The sequence below is a fragment of the Pseudopipra pipra genome, chromosome 10 (genome assembly GCF_036250125.1).
Source record: "Pseudopipra pipra isolate bDixPip1 chromosome 10, bDixPip1.hap1, whole genome shotgun sequence".
Taxonomy (NCBI): Eukaryota; Metazoa; Chordata; class Aves; order Passeriformes; family Pipridae; genus Pseudopipra; species Pseudopipra pipra.
Genome location: NC_087558.1, coordinates 21833890 through 21853112, shown reverse-complemented (window position 1 = coordinate 21853112; position 19223 = coordinate 21833890). Strand labels below are relative to the sequence as shown.

The following is a 19223-nucleotide window of genomic DNA, read 5'->3' as shown; positions in this document are numbered from 1 at the left end:
ATAACCCAGCTTGCTGGCCTGCTTGCCAGGCTCTGTCTCACTGCTGGTGTGTGCTGCACAGCTGGCAAAGAGCAACGTTTGCTCTGGGAGCTTGGGGATACCTCATTTTTGCAGATGGCTGCCTCTGGAGGGAGATGGAAGGCAGGATCCAGCTGTGCAACCCAGGGATATGTGTATGAATGTGGTGACCAGTTTGTGGAGTCCTGAGGTGGAAAGACTAACTTGTCTTCCCTTCTGGAGTAACTTCTCAGCCAATACCATCTCTGAGGGTGTCCTGCCCGTGTTGAATCTCCCACATCATTGCTGCTGAGTTTGCTGGTGGAAAACCCATCAGAGATCTGGCAAGAGTTGTCCAAGAGCTGTGGTAACTCCATCCCTGCCATCCTCAGTTACCTGCTCATCCTCTGTGCATCATCTCCTGTGTGATACCTGCTGCCTGAAGTGATCTCTCCCTCTCCAATCCTCCCTGCCCTGGTGTCTGCAGCTCCTTCCTGCAGGCGGAGTGGGAGGGAGAGGTCAGCCTGGCCTCTTTATTTATCCTCTCTGCTGCCCTTGATGTCCATTCCTCCACTTTCTGGCCCTGCCAGTATTTTTTGCAGCCCCTCCAAGGTCCTGGATAAATGATAGCTGTGCTTTTCTCCTCTGCTTTAATCATCACTCACTGAAGGCAGTGACGTTCGGATCATTTAAACAAGAGGAAAGTCAAACCTCACTGAAGGAGTCTGAGCCATGGACATGAAGGGTGGTGAAAGACCTGGCTGACCTGGAGATATTTTAGCTCAGAGCCTGGCTTTTTGGTGTGATACCCACTTGGGCAAGCAGTTAGAGATGATTCTGGCTTTTTAATTTTTTCAGATACAGAGGGGGCATGGTTCAAGAGTCCTCTGAGAGCATCTTTTGGGTGTGGGGAGTGGTGGTGCAATGAATGAGTGTGGAAATACAGCTAATTTGGGTTTTGCAGCTTTAGTCCTGCTCCTCATGAGTGGAAAGACGTTTTTCTTACGTGCTCTGCAATAGTGACTGTGACATTGCATTCCCCAAGGTTTTTGTGGGGATTTGGGCTATCACTTCCTTTTTTTTGACCTGAAGATTTTCAGTGTCTCACTGTAGGAATGCTTTCTTCTTGCTCCCCCTGGTTTGTGCTCATCACCCCCTTGTTTTATCCGAGCAGGCCCAGTTCAGCACCGTGTGACTTTTGGGCTAAAAGGTAAATTGCAAAAGCCCAGGGACTGGGAGCTTGATACAGCTTGGAGATCCCATATGTTGGTGAGTACAGCCATGGAGAGAATTTGATTTGCATACATTTCCTACCCCGAATTCCTCTGGTGCTATTAGGAGTCACCATAGCTAACCCAGGCTCTGAACTGTGGGGCTCATGTGCATGCAGAACTACACCTATTTGCTTTCTTGGAAAGAGATTTACTCAAGCGTTTTTCTGTCTTATTGTCCACCCCCCTCCTTCTTTTCCTCCCCGTTGGGGGATTTTGTGCTGCTGTGGAGACTCTTTGATCTGAGTTAATTCTTTGATGAAGCTTCACAAGACAATAGGAAAACGGAGCACTGCTCTGGGGAGAATCCTTCCTGCTCCAAATAAAAAGGTGGGAATTGTGCTCGCCTGGTGAGGTGGTGCAGCCTGAAGGCAAAGAGCCTCGTTTGCTGCTCTCAGGGTTTAATTTTACCAGTGGGCACCAGGATGCAAACACTGCTCTGGGCTGGGGGAAAACGTGGGAAAGGCTGGATGCCGGAGGGGTTTTGTGTTAGAATGGGTGGAATTAGGGCAAGTAATTATCAAAGTGAGTGTGGGGAGTTGCCTGGATGGAGGGATGTAGGCCATGAGTGCTTTCCTCCCTAGGATGCTCAAGGAGGAGGTTTAGAGATCAGAGTGGTGGGGGACAACCCCGTGGCCTCTGCTGGTTTGGAGTGAGGCCCCTTCTCTTTCACCACTACCGGGGCTGCCCGTAAGAAGTTTTAAAGCCCAGCTCTTCTTTGCCAGGGTCTGTTGGCTTTCACACGCAGACCGGGGTGGGTGTAGCCATGGATTCAGCTCCTGTAGCTGATCTTCACCTTGGTGAAGCATCCGCCAAACAAAGCTATGTGCCAGCGACCGCCCGGAATCCCGGGATCGGCTCCCGTGGGAAAGTTAGTGAGCTGCGCCTCGTTGGCCTTGGTCTTCCCTCCTTCCCCTTCCCGTGGCTGGCTGCCCTGTTAATTGATTACTCCTCTGTTCAGCTCCCGCTTCTGGAGCTGAATGTGTTGAGTTAAAGCACGAGAGCGGAGAAAGGGAGCGGTGATTCCGAGCGCCGGGCTCGCATCTGAAAGATTACAGCACAATCTAATGAGCTCATTAATTTCATTTCATTAACCAAACAGTGCTTGTGGAGAATGGCAAATATTTAAAGAAGCGCAGCAGGGTCAGAAACACGTTTAATTAACGTTGTCACATGATACTGGGAGCAGGAGGGGGGGATAAATCCTGATGCTATATATTAACATCCATGGTGACTTCTCTTTTATGTTTAATGCGCTGCTTGGGTGAAAGTCCAGCCCGGCTCCTGTGATCACAGTGCCTGAGCAGCTCCCACGCTGAGTGTGTTCCCCCATCCTCCCAAGGTCTGTGGAAGCCTGGCAGTGCCATTATCCCATTTAGAGGGGAAGGCTCGAGACAAGAGAACAGTTTTCCATCGCAGGATCCGTGGGAGATGATTTCCCTGTGGTCCTTCTCCTTGGTAGACCAGGCCTACTGTGATTGTCACAGTAAGCTAGTGATAGCCCAAGCTTATTAGCTTCTTGTTTGTCCATCTGGATGCCTCAGTGGGAGTGAAATTGGAAGTGCACACAAATGACAGGGGAGAGGGAGGGTCAAATCCTCTCTCAAACCCTTTGAATTTTGGCGCATTTTGTAGAGACTTGTATCAGTCCCAGCAGTTACAAAGTGTGTTCTCATTCCATTCTCCCCCATCTCTAAGGGAATTTGGATCTGGGATTTTTGACACGAACCATCTGCCTATTTATTAATCTGTGTTGTGGGGGTGGGCTCACTGAAAGCTCGTTTTGGTGTGGGGGAGGATGTCTCATTTGTGGTTCTCCCGTTAAGTCTGCGGTGAGGCATCTGAGGCAAACTGCATATTGCTTTTCTGATTGTCCTGGTGCACTCTGCTTCTTCGGGAAAATTGAATTAGGATGGATACCTGGGTTGCACCTGAAGGTCTGAGTTTCTCACTGGCAAATTATTTCTGTGGTTCCGGTTCAAGAAGCATCCTGGATGAAACAATCTGGGAGGCAGTGGAGCTGGGTTTTCACCCTGAATTCTGCCAGCATTCCCATGTTTCTGCACGTACTGCTTTGGGACACATTGGGATACTCTTTACAGGACCACAGAAGGTGCTGAGTTGGAAGAGACTCACAGGGATCATCCAGTCCAGCCCTCATCCCTGCACAGGACCATCCCCAAGAGTCACACCCTGTGCCCCAGGGGATCATCCAAACGCTTCTTCAACTCTGCTTTAGGGCCCTGCTTCTGAGAGGGACAGGAGATTTAAGGTAGGTGGTCACCTGAGCTTGCCTGGGTTGTTTATAGGGTCAAGGCTGTGGTGCCATGACATTCAGCTTGTCCAAGCTCAACCAAACCTGCCTTGGGGGCACCACTTCACCCTCTCAGTGAACATCAGGGTTTCACCTATCCCGTTGCAAGGCTTCCCTTGGAGCAGAGCTGTGCTGGAGGTCTGGGGGGGAGTGTCTGTGCAGGCAGGACCATTTTCTCCTTGCCATAAAAGCAAATGCACTGTACTTGGCAATATTCCTTAGTGGTGACTATAACAACTGCTGTTAATGCAGTATTGATGATGTGGGGAGTTCAGAGGAGTGGTGCAGTCTGGCTGGGCAGGTACAGAGCCGGGCTGGGCAGGGGGGGCTGTCATTAACTGCTGTAGCTGGAGGAAGCAATGGGGCTGAAAGGCTGAGCATAAATTGTGAATTGCCCATGAATTAGTCCCTCGGTGACAGCTTTGTCCGACAGCTCTCCCGGCCCAGTCTGGCACTTCCACAGGCCACCACGAGCGGGTGGGGAGTGGAGGAAGGCAAAGAGCAGGAGGAGAGGGTCTCCTTTGGCTTTGCTCTGTGGCAGCTCGCCCATTACCCCGTCGCTCACCCCTTGGCTTGTCATTACTTGATTTTCTTTATTGCAATAAAATGAAGCTTTGGGCTCGTGAGTTCATCCTCCATCATGCAGCACTAACCCTCGTGGCTCGGGGCCAGGCGGTGCTTCCTGACGTGCTCAGCTGGTGGGAGCATCACTGGGCAAAACCTGGGCTTTCCACCTCACCAGGAGGCTGTGCCAACAAAATGAGGGATTTGTCTCCCAGTGCTGGGTGCCCAAATGGAGTCCCTTGGAGATGCCCAGGGCTTGGCTGCTGTTACTGTTCCCTACGAAGGAGCCCCCAGTGCCCACCATTGCATTAAGGCTGGGTAGTGGCAGAAGAATCTGCTGGTGTGGGTTCCTGCTGGTTGTTTGGTTTCAGCCCTTCACCGAAATGGAAAGCACTGGCTGAAGGAATGGAGCCTGTGTCCTTGGCTGGCAGGTGATGTCTGCAGGGAGCCCTGGGGCTCGTGCTGGACGAGCGTGTGATTCGTGCCCAGGAGGCAGATTGTGACCATTTCCATGGTGAGTTTGTTGGAATGTCCTTCCCACTTCTGACATATGGGCCTTGGGCAGGTCCAGCTTGTGCTTTGCGCTCGGGTGGACGGTCCCAATATCCAGCCCAGCGTGAGAAGAGGCAAAATCCCTCCCTTTTCCTTGGGAAGAACAATAGTACAGTGTGACCTGGGAAAAGGTCCTTCCAGGTCCAGCACAGCCATAGGACAATGGTGCTTGCCCGGGCTGAAGTCATGGCCCAGAGCAGGAGGTGAGGACCGTGGGGATCCTGGCAGGGCTCAGCCGGGTCTGGGTGATCTTGCCAAGCTCTTGGCTGCTGGGAGGCTGAGAGCAGTTCCGTGGTCTCAGTGACATGTGCTGCCCTTTCCCAGGAGGATCCGTCTTTGAAGCCGGCGAGCGAAACACCCACTGCATCCTCCTGAACTGCTTCCCATGCCTGGGAAGAAAACCCCTCCTCCAGCACGAAATCACAGGGACAAAAGCCTCGGGTGGCTGAGGAAGTGGCTGGGCCTTTCAGGGGCACTGCCACGTGCTTTGCTGTGCTGCCCTTTGCACACATGAAAGCGGCGCTTCCCCAGCGCTTCCTGGCTCCCTAAAAAGCCAGGTCACACCAGGGATGTGACAGATTGGCCGGTGACCTGGAAGGATATCAAATGGAAGGATTTAGCTTCTGGAGGGGGCTTGTCCAAGGAACTCGTGGGTGGAGAAACAAAAAGCTTTCCAAATACCAGTGCTGTCCGTTCTGCTGCTCCTCAGAGGGAGGAACTGGAGTGAAAGAGCACCTGCCAGCAAAATGCTCCCTGAACCACGACTGTTTCACATAATTCCCATTCCCAGCCTCTTTGGACAAGTGTTTGACCATCTTTGAAGGTGTTTTCTAGTTCAATGGTGTCATCTGTGAACAGATTTTCTTGCCTTACTCTCTGAAATTTGGACCATGACCAGACGTTTGCCTGCCCCTTTTATACTCAAGATCCTTGAATCTCTGTCAACTGGCCAGCTCATGGAATGGAACAAACTTTCCTCTTAAACCTCTCCAGCAATAAATGACGAATCAGAATGTTCATGGATAGGAAAATCCAGTTTTGCCAGTAGGAAACTGAAAGGTACAATGTCAAACCAAAAACGTGGAACTCAACAGAACTTAATATTTTTAGATAGTTATTATTTTTTGTCTTTTCAGGGCAAGAGATATTTCCTGCTCATGAGCTGAAAGGCAAAGATTTTTTTCCCAGTTCTGGTAGTGGCACCTTCTGCTGTCAGAACTGATGCTTCAGATTCTCAAGATACTTAAGGCTTCAATACTTATGCTCCCTTAATTGAGGTATTACAAATACTATGGATTGTTTTCAGCACATCCTTTACTTTGTGTTGTTTTCCATGGTTCAATGGGTGAACTTGGCGCTCTACCCAGAAGATAAACAGAATTCCCTAAATAAATTTAAAAAAAAAATAAAAGAAAGTGAGTCTAAATATAAATCTGTCAAAATCAGACTCTTCTCTGCAGCAGCACTGAAGGAAAGAAATCAATTGCCAGGATCTGCATGCAAGGAGGTGAGTGAGGGGGCTGGGGGAATGTCCTCCTTATGGCTGTCAGCATCTTTCAGCTGTGGAGCTGGATGTCCATCAGGGAAGTGGAGACAGATCCATGAACTGTGAAGAGAAACCACATGGGTGAAGTCCTGACCCTGCTGAAATCTTGGACAGAAATCCCCCAGGCTTCCATGGATTTTACCCTTGGGGAGAATCGAGGACATGCCTTTTTCTCTTCAAGTTTTCAAGCATTTACTTGTCCTTCCACTCCAGTTATGGGTTGTCAGGGGTTTTGCTTTTCAGCAGATGCCTTCAGAAAATCCAGTTGCTTTACTCCTAGGAGATGAGCATTCAAAGGCACAGACAGCTTTTGGAATTCTTATCCTTGAGGAAAATCATAGAAACTGGATTTCCAACAAAAACATTGCATCACTTTTGGTAGCTGGTCCCTCGGTCCATAAGATACTGTTCCTCCGCACTCCAGCTCTTCCCTTGCAGCTCTCCTTAGACACCCTGGCAATCATTTCAATTCATGATATGTTGGGCTGTGGCTGAAGTATTTCAGTTTTTACTCCTTTTTTACCAAGGAAGGAAAAAAAAAAAACCTTTTTGTTCCTTATCGAAAAGTTTAGACGCAAAAAAATGGTTTTCATTAGAAATCCCCAGGGGGAAGGAATAGCAGACAAAATCTTGTTCTCTGCCTAACTCTTGTTTCAAATACCGAGGCAGAGTGAATCTTTTATAAGCCCTTTTAGAGGAGGGATTGTAAACAGAATTGTCCATGAAAATGGAAAACGTCTTGCACATCCTAAAAAGTGCTGGGCTGTCGCTGTGCAGGGGTCGCTCCCGCTCCACCTCCTCTGATTAAACACTGACACGCTGAGCAAAGCCTCCAGGCAAGCCTTCCATATTCATCAGACAGCGGCTTTATCAGGAAAGGAGGCATTTTGGGGGAATGTCAATACGAATATTACAGTCTCTTTGCTCTTTGTATCGTCCCCTAAACCGTCTGAGTGAAGTTGCAGGAGATAATGTACAATTATGCTGTCACTGAAGTTTGGGGAGCCTGTTTGCAGGAGCTTTGGAGAGACATCCTTCCAGGCACGGTGAGGCTGCACATTCCCATCTCTGTCGTGCTTCAAAATGGGCTGAAAACTGCATTTCACTCTGTGTGTGTGTGGGAGACTGTCTGATATTTGGGAGTGACATGTTCTCACTGTCTTCTCCAGCAATGAAAGCGTGGAAGATGTGACTGGACCAAGAAGAGGAGATCCTGAAAACTCACATGCCTGCTTTCAGGAATGTCTCAGGATGACTCAGAGGCATCCAGTACCATCCTAAGGATACAGCAGAACATGTCCTGCTCCTCTAGCTGCTGTGGGTTGTCTTTGGTGTGGAGGCCTTGGGGATCCCATCTTGCCTGGCTCCTCCTCGCACAGGGACCAGATTTGGGTGCAGCCTTGGGTGGGATGAGTTCTTGGGCCTGGGAATGAGGGTTTTTGCACTCTGCTGTGGTTTTGGAGAGAAGACCCTTCTCTCATCACACACCTTGTTTCCTGGTTTAGTTGCTGACAAATTCTGAGGAGGACTCTGTGGCAGCACAGTGGAGGTGAGGCTGTGACATTTTGCAGCCTTGGGGACAGTCTCCCTTTGCCTCTTTTGTTTTTGTGAGTGATGTCCCCGTTTAGGGATAAATAATATTTTTCGTTCTATTTATTATTAATTTCTCCCATTTAATATTTAAACGTGGTCCAAGTTTAAATCACACAGTCTGGAAGAGCTGGAGCTGGGAGAGCTGCTGAGCCTGAGGCAGCACTGGGAGAACACAGAGGGGGAAGGGTTTTAACTGTCCTGTTGCTGCTGGGGTGGATTAACCTCTTCCTTGCCAAGAGTCTCTCCTGATGGCTGCTCCAGCTGGAACGAGGCAGGGTCAGGGTGGCTGGTGCAGCAGTCTGGGGCTGCATTAATCTAACATCCATATGGAGTTGTGGTAGGTGTCACTTGGTGCAGTGAGGACCTGGGATTGCTGACCCACAAGGGCTCTCCCACCTCTTTATTTTCCCCTTCTGAGAAGGCAAAATCCATTTACTCTTGACAGACCCCTTTGTGCAGCAGCATGGAGCCAGACTAATGCCTGGTGGGACTGGGATGAAGCCTCTTCTCAGCTGTGCGGTGCCAGAGGGTTGGGAAGACCTTGCAGAGAGGGGCTCCTCTGCCCCATGCTGTCATGGTCAAGCTTCTTGGGGCTCTGCTAAACCTCATTCTCTCCTTCTCCCAGGGCAGAAAGCTGATCTGCTCACATATGGGAGCAAAGCTGGGCTCCAAACACTGGCTCCTGGTAGCAAAAATGAAGCTGCTGGGCAGGAGGGAGAGGAGATGACGGAGCCTGGAGGAGTGGTGGGTAAGAAAAGCCTTCTGTTGCCAAGCAGAGTAGTTTTATTGCAAGTCTTAACGGTATTTAGTGTGTTTTCCAAGAGCCCCAGAGCCAGATTTCATGTAGTTCAGCTGTCACTAAAAAGCAAATGTACATTTCTGGCTCTCCTGGCCTTGTTGACACCCTGGAAAATGAGATTCCTGAGTGTCAAAGAGCCAGCAGGCAAATACCCACTCCCCAAAGTGTGCTGTCTTCAGATCCCAGAGCCAAACCTGGCACTTTGGGAAGCTGTGCTTGGGTTCACTGGTACTGAACATCTCCCCAAATTCTTCCTGGCTTGTTCAGGCTGTCTCTGAGACACACAAGGCTTGGCCTGAAAATCTATTATTCAGTGGCATTGATCTTAGTGGTAGTGAGCTGTTCCATTGAATTGTTCTCTCTTTGTTTCCCTGGGCATTTTCAGTCATTGTTTGACATGTAAGCCTGTCCTTGCTGGTCTAGCCTTACTGAGAGTATCCCCGGGGGGGGGTCTCCCTTGCTAGCATGGCTGGATGTGGCTAGGAAGCATCTCCAAGAAGGGCACAGGGAGGGGAACATCCCTCCATCAGCCCCGTGGGCAGTGCTGCACGTCCCAGCCTTTCTGCTGCCGGGAGAAGAATAGTGGGACTGTGAGCGTGTGGCTTTTCCCAAGGGATGTGGGGCAGGGGGACGTCCAGGGCAGCAGGCACAGGGAGCCTGAGCCCACTGCTGGGCGCCGGGAGAAGCCTTTGCCTGGGAAAGCAGTGCCTGCTCTCGCCTTCTCTATTTTTTTCACCCCTTGTTAAGATAATTAAATGATAGGTTACGATTGCGGGCGGGGGGAGGAGAAGCGTCAGCCAGCCCTCCCTGGGTGGGGTCCTCGTACCTTCCTTCCTCCCACAAATGCCACCTCTGAGCAGCATCCGGCCTCGTTCCCCTTTCTGCTTTATTTATGAATAAATAATCGCCGCGGCGGGGGAATAAATCAAGCGGCTCTGGGCGCGCTGACGCTTCCAGCCGGCTCGTTCCTCTCCCTTTCTCCGGCTCCGAGCGGTGCCTGGCAGAGCGCGCAGCATCCCTCCCCTCTCCCCCCTTCCCTCCCGCTCCCCATTGTCCTCCCCAGCGCCGGCCCGCGGACCTGCCCCCTCCTTTAATTCCCTGCTGGGGGCTGCTGTCCCAGGCCACACACGTGAAAGCGTTCCCGAGGCTGAACAAGATTCCCCGAGGGAGGGAGGGCGGTGGGAACGGCGCAGGGGAGCCATTTGTCAGTCTTTACAGGCTCGGGCAGCTGAACTCTTCGGGAGAAAACTTGCTCTGGGATGGTTTTGTGGTTTCCCTCCCCTTGCTCGTGGTGTGTTGAAGGACGTTGGGAACACCAAGGGGGAGGTGTGTGCAGGGATGCTCTGCAGCACATGGCAGGGCTTCAGTGCATGCAGGTGGAGGTTTGCTGTCCTTTCTCCCTCAATCCAACAGCTATTTGTTAGGAAATATTTCCTTACAAATATTTCCTTGTATCAGTTCAGATCAGTGGCCAGGGCTGTTGTCCTGGGCACGTGGTGGTGTGGAGATGCTTTTTTTTTTTTTCAGTATAAACACACCTTCTGGTGTAAACACACCAGCCTGGGATGAACAGCAAGGAGCTAAAGTTTCCCCCGACCTGTCTGTACCTACACAGAGGTGAGAGGATGGATCTGAGGATATTGGGAGCAGGCTGGGATGTTGCAGACTCAGTCAGGGATTTGTTGTATTTCTCAGCCTGCTGATAATCTCTATTTTGCTCCAAGCAGAGCTTGTCAATGCCCAGCATCCCTCACACACACTGCCCTGAGGAAGCACTGAGCAGGCTGCCAGCAGGGCCAGCCTTAAATCCTTTTCCTTCTGGATTTTCCCAAGGCCTGTTGATGGGACTGTTCAGTGCAGGTGCCTCTCCTTCCTACATGAGGTTTGTCAGACACATGGGACACACCGGGCTGGGAGCAGAGAAGGGTGTGGGGGTGTCCCTCAGGCAGCAGAGGATCTTTGCATCCTGTCCCCTTCCCACTGGCAATTCCCCATCCCAGCTGCTGTCCTAGCTCTGGGCTCTTCTGCACTAGCTCCAAATAGGTGGAAGAAATAAATAGGATTGGGAGATTTGTAAGAAATAAATAGGATTGGGAGATATGTACAAGAGAGCTGGAGAGGGACCTTGGGACAAGGGCCTGGAGTGAGAGGACAAGGGGGAATGGCTTCCCACTGCCGGAGGGCAGGGTTAGGTGGGATATTGGGAAGGAATTCTTCCCTAGGAGGGTGGGGAGGCCCTGGCACAGGTTGCCCAGAGAAGCTGTGGCTGCCCCTGGATCCCTGGAAGTGTCCAAGGCCAGGAGCAACCTGGGCTAGTGGAATATCCTTAAGGTGTCTTCCAAGACAAACATTCCAGGATTCTGTGATTTGAGAGCTGAAAAGGGATTGTGTAGGGCCACATAACACGAGGCAGACGTGCTGCTGGCTGCCCTCCCTGGGGACCAGTGAGCACGTAGCATCCTTTAATGGACTAGTGACTGCTCCAAGTGCTGCAGAACGTGGGGAATAGAGCCAGGAAAGGAGCTCTGGGACAGAGGAAAGGACACATGGAGGCTTTTGCATCACATCTCTTCCCACATTTACCATTTTGTGGGAAGAGAGGTCTGAACAGCAAGGAACAGGTCTCTCTGAAACCTGGGCTTGCTTCTCCAGCTGCAGCACAGCCACCTGCCAGGCTGGAACAGCAGCTGGGGATTAGGTGGGGCTTGATCCAACAGTGGCTTTGTGGGTCAAACCCAACTGGGACCTCACCAGAGCAGCTGGTTGCACCTCTGTAAGGAGGAGAGAGATACTTGTCTTAAATATTTATCCCTGCTCAAGGGCTTTGGGTGTAATTTTGCGTTTCTGTGTGAACTTTGATGTCAGTAGATGGTATTCTCTGGGAGTTGTATCTAAATCTAGAAACACTCTGCATCTTTTTCTCTCTTTTTTTTTTTTTTTTTAAACATTCAGCCAATCAGCTTTGGGTGAAGTTCTGTGCCTCATTAGTCTTCAGCTTCAGGAAACATGAGAAATGCATGATGTCATCAATTGTGTGCCATCACATGCTTTTGAAATGCCATCAGACTTGCTAAATATTCAGCGTATATTTTCTGTCTCAACAGACTGTGTTGGCTGAAACTGCTTATGCAAATGAAAAGCTGTACCTCTTCAATAGGTTGTTATGAGCTGATCCTGAATAATTGGGGTTGAGCGGAGCAGTAGGTGGGAAAAGTCAGCAAAGGCAATAATTAATCAAGTGGCTTCACATCTAGCCTGGATGTGGAGCCCAGAAAACCCTCTCTGAAGACAGGACATTCATTCCTAACCATGGAAGGAGCTCCAGTTATGCAAAAAACCCCTTTTTTTTTAGGTTTTGCCCAGCAACTCCCAAGGGAAGCCTGTTAGAAAGTCTTTTTTCCCCCGAGCCTCTTAGCATGTATTTCTAAACTCAGCTTATATTAATTCACAGCTGCTTTGTTCATCGACTGAAATGGCTCTTTTTCACCCTATTTTCCTCCCTCCCTTTTTTCCTCCTCCAGTCCTCCATGTATTTCTAGACCCCAGCCATGTCCCTTCTTGGCTTTTGTTTTGCCAGACTAAGTGAGCTGAGCTCTTTTCATCTCTTCTCAAAAGGCAAAGCTCTCTGTTTCTTGTATCACCCTTTGTTTTTGCAGGTCTTTTTGATCTAAAGTGGGCCCAGTCTCCTGAATCACAGCTTTGAAAGATGACAGAGCCCATTCCATGGAGATGGTGGGTGCTGGAATGGTGGGTGTGAGAGGAAGGAGCCCACACTCCAACCAAGATGAACAAGCCCCAGAGGGAAGCACAGCACTGCCAGAAACCAGCAGCAAGAAACTTATTTTATTCTCAGGCAAGTCTCTGATAAAGGAAGAATTTTTCCTGTTGTAAAACAGGGGATGTGCAAAAAAATGTAGAATGGATTTATCCGGGTGACTGTTAAGAGTTAATCGATAAAATACCACTTTTCATGTAATCATGAGAAATTAACTGATTAGAAACTTGATTAATGGGAATATTTTTCATGACTATAATTAAAGCACTGCATGGCTTCTTGTGTAATTGATATTTAATGCTTACATGGAAAGCTGGTTGTCTGTAAGAAACAGTGTTGGGTTGATTTTTTCCCATTGTTCACCTGTGGATTGGGCAGAGGAGAGGCCAAGGGGCTTGTCCAGTCAGGGGGAAAAAGGGAGAAGAGGATGGGATGCAACTGCTCAGGACCTAGGGAGATGGGAAAACATCAATATTTCATAGCCATGTGTGGGATAAAAAAGCTGGATTGGGACCTATAAGGAGGAAAGATAGTGGGATTTTTTTCTGAGGACAAAGGTCTCATTAGTCTAAACTTCAAAGAACAAAAAAAAATATCCAACCCAGAAACAACAACCCAACTTCTCTTGGGGGGTGATACAAGAGCAGGGATTAATCCATTTGATGTCCTCTGTGACACTTGGTGAGAAGTTAAAGGGAACATGGTAAGGGTGTGGTGGTGCTTCTCCTGGTGTCCTGTTCCAGCCCTGGCATCAATGTCAGGGAGGTACCTTTGTGTTTGACTGTCCTGAACAGTTTTTCTGGGCTTTGTAAAGTTTTGGCGTGTTTCCTGAAGGAGGCAGTGGAACCTCTGCAATGTTGGATGCTTTATCTGGAAGATCTGCTCCAGCCCAATCAGCCTGATGGGAAAGAACTCCCTGTCTTGTGTTCCCAGGGCATCAGAGTCCACAATCCCAATGGTCTTCCCTGGCCTAAAGGTAAAACTGATGAGTTGAACCCCACAGAATCACAGGGTGGGTCAGGTTGGAAGGGACCACAGTGGTCAGCTGGTCCCACCTCCCTGCTCCAGCAGGGCCATCCCAGAGCACATGGATTGCATCCAGGTGGTTCTGGAATATCCCCAGGGAGGAGACTCTACACCTTGCCTGGTCTCTGTTCAGTGCTTGGTCACTGCACAGCAAAGAAGTTCTTCCTCCCATTCAGGTGGAACTTCCTGGGCATCAGTTCCTGCCTGTTCCTCTTGTCCTTGTATCCCTGTCTCTTTGCCTTGCAGCTCCCCTGACAGTGTTCCTGGCCAGGGGGATGAAGGCCTGGTCCTGTGCCAACTGTAGCAGTTTGTGGTCAGCTCTAAAGGATGTGAAGATGTGTGATGGGGGTACAGACACTGCTGAGTGTCCATGTATATGTTTTCAGACTGTAGCTCATCTTGTGTTATATCATGGTAATTAGATTATTGGAATATTCCAGTGCCTGAAGGAGCCTACAAGAAAAGCAGAGAGAGACAATTTACAACAGCCTGGAGTGACAGGACAAGGGGGAAAGGCTTCAAACTGACAGAGAGTAGGTTTAGATTGGATATTGGGAAGGAATCCTTCCCTGGGAGGGTGGGGAGGCCCTGGCACAGGTTGCCCAGAGAAGCTGTGGCTGCCCCAGGATCCCTGGAAGTGTCCAAGGCCAGGTTGGACAGGGCTTGGAGCAACCTGGGCTAGTGGAAGGTGTCCCTGCCCATGGTAAGGGGGTGGAATGAGATGAACCTGAAGGTCCTTTCCAACCCAACCCCTTCAAGGATTCTGTGACATGCTCTGTTTATCTCTCCACTGACGAGAAGATGTTTGGTCCCGAGCACCGTGTCCTCTGTCCCTTTTAATTAGCAACATTAATCCAGATTTTCTTCCCTGACAGAGGGCTCCAGCCCTCACTGCAGGGACACTGCAAGTGGTCATGCCAGTGTTTGAACATGAGGCTGCTCCTTTGGAAAAGCAGCTCCCTGAATTTCCACGCATCCCAAACTTTGTCCTTGTGTCAGCCAGCACGGGCAGCAGCTGTGATGGGAGACTGGGGCTGGGCTGGGTTTAGCAGGCAGCCTGCAGGCAGCCTTCCAGCCCTCAGCCTGGCAGCATCCATGCAGGGAGGTCACACTCAGGCTCATCCCCCGTTGGGTGCCCTGCTCTTCTCCCCCACATCAATCTGTCCCTGGCTGGCAGGACTGTGCCTTGCTCGGGGCGTGTATTTGGGACACGAATGTCACACCACCCCAAGCAAATCCACAAATCTAATAACAGTGAGCCCCACTGCTGATGCATTATTAACATTTGGGTTTGTTTTCCTCTTCCTGCGAGCAGGAGTGTTTGAAGGTGGGTAGATGGTGCTAAATTGTGTTTATTGCACGTCTGCTGAATATATAACATGTCTGTGTGACCTCCCTGAAGAGTTAGACAAGCCTTTGCACAACATAATAATTCTCAAGCACTCAGAAATGCATACAAATACTCTGGTGCAGTGAGAGGAATTTTAGACCTCACATGCTGGGTGATGGATGCTGCTGGGGGGCCCAGCAGCTGCCCAGATCCACAGGAGAAGACCTGTCTTGTTTTGTCCGGGAGCAAAATGTTAATGAATTCTTCTGGAATGGCAGAGGAATCGGTGGTAGGTTTTAAAGCTGATAGCCCTGATTGCTTTGGAGGGAGATGCTCTGGAAATCCTTGGTGGCACAGGCCAATCTGCAGCCTCTTTCTACCTTGTATTCAGCCAAACAGCAAGAAAGCCTCAGCACACAAAGTTTTCTTGTCATTTTTATTCCAAAGGAAAGCAGGGGAATGTGTGGGATATGCCAAATCTGCTTTGTTAGGATTCCATTAAGTGCTGCCTTTTCCTTTTTTTTTTTTAAAAACTGAGAGAACATACAAATCTTTTTCTCTAATTGCAAACCAGAAATGTTTTCACTCTGGCTTCAGATGACATTCTTTGAAAAGTAAACTCTACCAAACAAACACTTTTATCCTGAAGTACCATCTCAGAGTGCTGACTTGTTATTTTGGTAGATGTTTAATTGCCTCACTGCAAGTCAGGAGGTGGCAGAAGTTTTGAGGGTTGTGGTCTACGATTCAGATTCCAAAATGTGTGTTTCTGGGAAAGGATGGAGCCTCCCAGTAGCTTCTGCAGCTCTTTCCATGGGCAAACTGGGAAGGGAAGCTTTGCTGTACTGTAATTGTGTGTGAAATCCAGTGAATCACGTGGAGAAGACCCAGGGAGAAACAGAACCTTTGGACTGAAATTGGGTGTTATCTAAGAGTTACTGATAAAACTTTTGGCGAATTGAGGCTGCCTATACCTACAATAAGAAAAACACTAAGCCAGAGCATCCAAAGGAGGCAACAGAGATGGTGCAGGGCCTTGATTTGGAGCCGTGTGAGGACACTGAGGGCACTTGGTGTGTTCAGCTGGAGCAGAGGAGGCTGAGGGGAGACCTCACTGCAGTTCCAACTGCCTGGGCAGGGGCAGAGGTGGGGCAGGGACTGAGCTCTGCTCTGGGGGACCAGGGACAGCACCCAGGGAATGGCTGGAGCTGTGCCAGGGCAGGCTCAGGTTGGATCTCAGGAGACAGTTCTTCCCCTAGAGACTGGTTGGGTACTGCCCAGGCTCCCCAGGGCAGTGGGCACAGCCCCAAGGCTGCCAGAGCTCCAGGAGGGTTTGGCTGATCCTCTGGGGCACAGGGTGGGACTCTTCGTGATGTTTCTGTGCAGGGCTGAGGGTTGGACTGGATGGTCCTTGTGGGTCCCTTCCAGCTCAGCATATCCTGTGATTCACCCCTCCCTGTCTGGCATCACTACAGGAGCTCACTCTTCCTGGCATTGCCTGGCTGAGGGACCATTTCCACACCATGGAGTTTGCTCCTTGGCTAATCTTATTTGGATAGCAGCAGACTTTGGCAGCCACTGGCCCTCTTTGCTTTGCTAACATCAGCACAGTTTCAGTATTACTTACTCTGGAGTTTGTGCTCAGACAGGATCAGGCTGCAGCTTTGCTGCTGAAACGGGTCAGAACCCCACGTTTGCCAAAGCTTGGCTTGGGAAGGCGGCTTTGCAAGAGAGAAACTTGGCTGAAATAGCCCTGAGTGGAACCCCAGTTGTGTATAAACGTGTCACCTGTAGAACAGCCTGACAGTGTGTGTGTGCAAGTGCCAAGAGTCAGGGGTACAAATCTCTCTCCTGGCCTTGGCTCATGTCTGGCTGCCAGCTCTGCAGGAGCTCTGACTGGAGAAACCCTGGCTGTGGAAATCTCTCCTGCTCCAAGCCCTCAGCCAGCTATCCATCAGTTACTGATGAGAAACAGGTTCAGAGGTCTCCCTAAAATACTTGCCACGAGCTTGTGTCTCCCACAGAAACCTGGTGGACTGCAGCTCAGCAGAGCTGGGTGAGTTGGCTGGACTGGTTGTCTCCCTGCTGCTGCTTTTATTTATTGCTGTGGTCTCCTGCAGTATGTGCTTGGTGCTGGGGGACAGGGAGTCATTAAAGCCTTTAGAAGGAGAGCAGGAGAAACTGGAGAGCTTACAAAGCTGGGCTCAAAATGGCTCTCCAAGATGTGGTTTGCAATTCTTGCAGTGAACTCCCCTGTGCCTGTTGCTTACCTCGATCATGTTCTTCCAGTGTGTTTCCCCTCGTTTTTGGGTTCAGCCCACGGACATGAGCGTTCTGATCCAAAGTCCAGATGTTGGAGAGCAAGTGTGTCACCCTGAGATGGCCCTGAGGGCTCATCCAGGTACTTGAATTACTGCTCTGTGATGAATAGCCATGAACCACTCCGTGCATCTACTCATATTTCTGTGGCAAGTGGGAGGTTATTCAGCGTCGTTGGCTTGCACGTGGTTGTGTCTGGGCCGTGGGTGCCTGTAAATCCAGTAAAGTGTGTGTGTGTGTGTGTGTTTTGCTGTGCTACCATTTTTTGAGGGCCAGCCCAGAACAAATTCAGTTTTCCTTTGAGGGTTGTGGCAGGGCCAGGCCAGCCTGCCTGGCTATTTGCTTCCAGCACAGCCGTGCTCACTTGTGCTTTGGCAACAAGAACGAAATTTCTTGCCGATCACAAAAGGACAAGAGGGAAGAATAAATTAATTAAAAAGATTAAAGAAAAAAAAAAAAAAAAGCCCGGCTATTTTCATTTTCCAAAGTGCCCATTTTCTTAACTATTCCTCCAAATGATCATCTCATTAGATTTATTCTGTTTCCTGTTTTATGCTGTTGTTATTCTGTGTATTCCACGTCACTCAGCAAATGTCTCCCATCTCCTTCCAGCCAACTTGCACAATACATTACAATTACATAATTACGCTGTTGTAATCAAATAATTGAGTTGCACATTAAACACGCATTAGAGCTCACAAAGGAAGGAGCTTCAGACATGGGCACAGAATAGGAGGGAGTGAGCCAGGCAGTGTTGGTGCTAATTGCATCTTTTTTGACGACTCGAGGACTCCAAGTTTTTGGTCTCAGGTGGCAAAATGGCAGTGGACTGAGACTGCTGAGTTTTAAATAAGCAGGCAGGCTTAGTGAGCAGACTTCCCTGTGGAGGGAAACAAGACTCAGTGACCAAACACACACAGAAAGAAAAAGGGAATAATTGTGAAGCCTGTTGGATTCAAGTCTATTGAAACCTGTTTTAATTGAAGCTCAGAATCAGCTCTTCCGGGAGGAGGAGGAGGACACCTGTCCCGTGCCATGGTGGGACTCAGCTGGTCTAGCAGGAGAAGGTTGTGAAGTCTTTGGGATGTCACTGTTTTAGCAGTGGGGTTGGGATGTCTTTGGGATGTCACTGTTTTAGCAGTGGGGTTGGGATGTCTTTGGGATGTCACTGTTTTAGCAGTGGGGTTGGGATGTCTTTGAGATGTTGTTGTTTCAGCAGTGGGGTTGGGATGTCTTTGAGATGTTGTTTTAGCAGTGGGGTTGGGATGTCTTTGGGATGCCATTATTTCAGCAGTAATACTGGAGGAGTGAATGAGTCTGTGGGTAAGTCATAGATGTGGGTGTTTCCCCCTTTTTATTTTGTTTGTTGGTATAGGAAAAATAGCACTAAACAGATCCAGATCTTTGTTCTGGCCTCATCCTGACTCTAATTTGCTGCTACTCAGAGTCTCAGGGCAGGTGGCAGCTTAGGAGCCACTGCTCCTAATTCAAACCCTGCAGGATGAAGTCCAGGACAAAAGATGGCCCTGGTCTAGTCATGCCATGTCTTAACAGCAGAAATCTGCTTTTTGATACAGATTTGGGTGGATTTCTCAAAGGATTCTGTGTGAGTATTGGGCAAAACACCTCTGAATCCTCTCATGGCTGATGTCCCCCATAGCTGGGAAGTGGCAGAAGAAGCTGAGGTGACACATTTGCTCCCCAACAGGTTTTACAAGTGGGCTGGAGCACAATGTGCACACTTCATCTGCATCTCTGCAGCAGTGGCTACGGTCCAGGGAAAGTAGAGATCAAATTGAAATAGAAGTTGCAGGCTTGGAGGAAGGACTCTCTGGAGAACAACAGTAAATGTGTGTCCAGTTTGATATGCCAAGATAAAAGGGTCTGTGTGGCAGGTCTTTGCAAGTAGGAACACGGTCCCCTCCTAAAATCTTTGGTTATTAAGTCTCTAGGAATTTCTTTTTTTTTAATGGGAACTTTAATCTTGCAATTAAAAGCCAATGTTTGTGCTCAGTAATTGCACAGAGGGGAAAAGAAATGTTCTCTGATGCATGAATAAGCACTAGGAGGAGAAAAGTGTTTATAAATCAGGAAACAGGGAGTTGCAGCAGCCTGGAAGTGACCTAAAGGCCTCTTG

General features: G+C 49.5%; 1 long non-coding RNA gene across 1 annotated transcript; it reads left to right on the top strand.

The window, feature by feature from the left end:
• The first annotated feature begins 6930 nt into the window (after positions 1 to 6930).
• On the top strand, positions 6931 to 12595 carry LOC135419817 (uncharacterized). The gene is made up of 3 exons (XR_010433176.1): positions 6931 to 7290; positions 7414 to 8585; positions 12293 to 12595. It is a non-coding gene; the product is annotated as an uncharacterized LOC135419817 (long non-coding RNA).
• The last annotated feature ends 6628 nt before the right edge of the window (positions 12596 to 19223 follow it).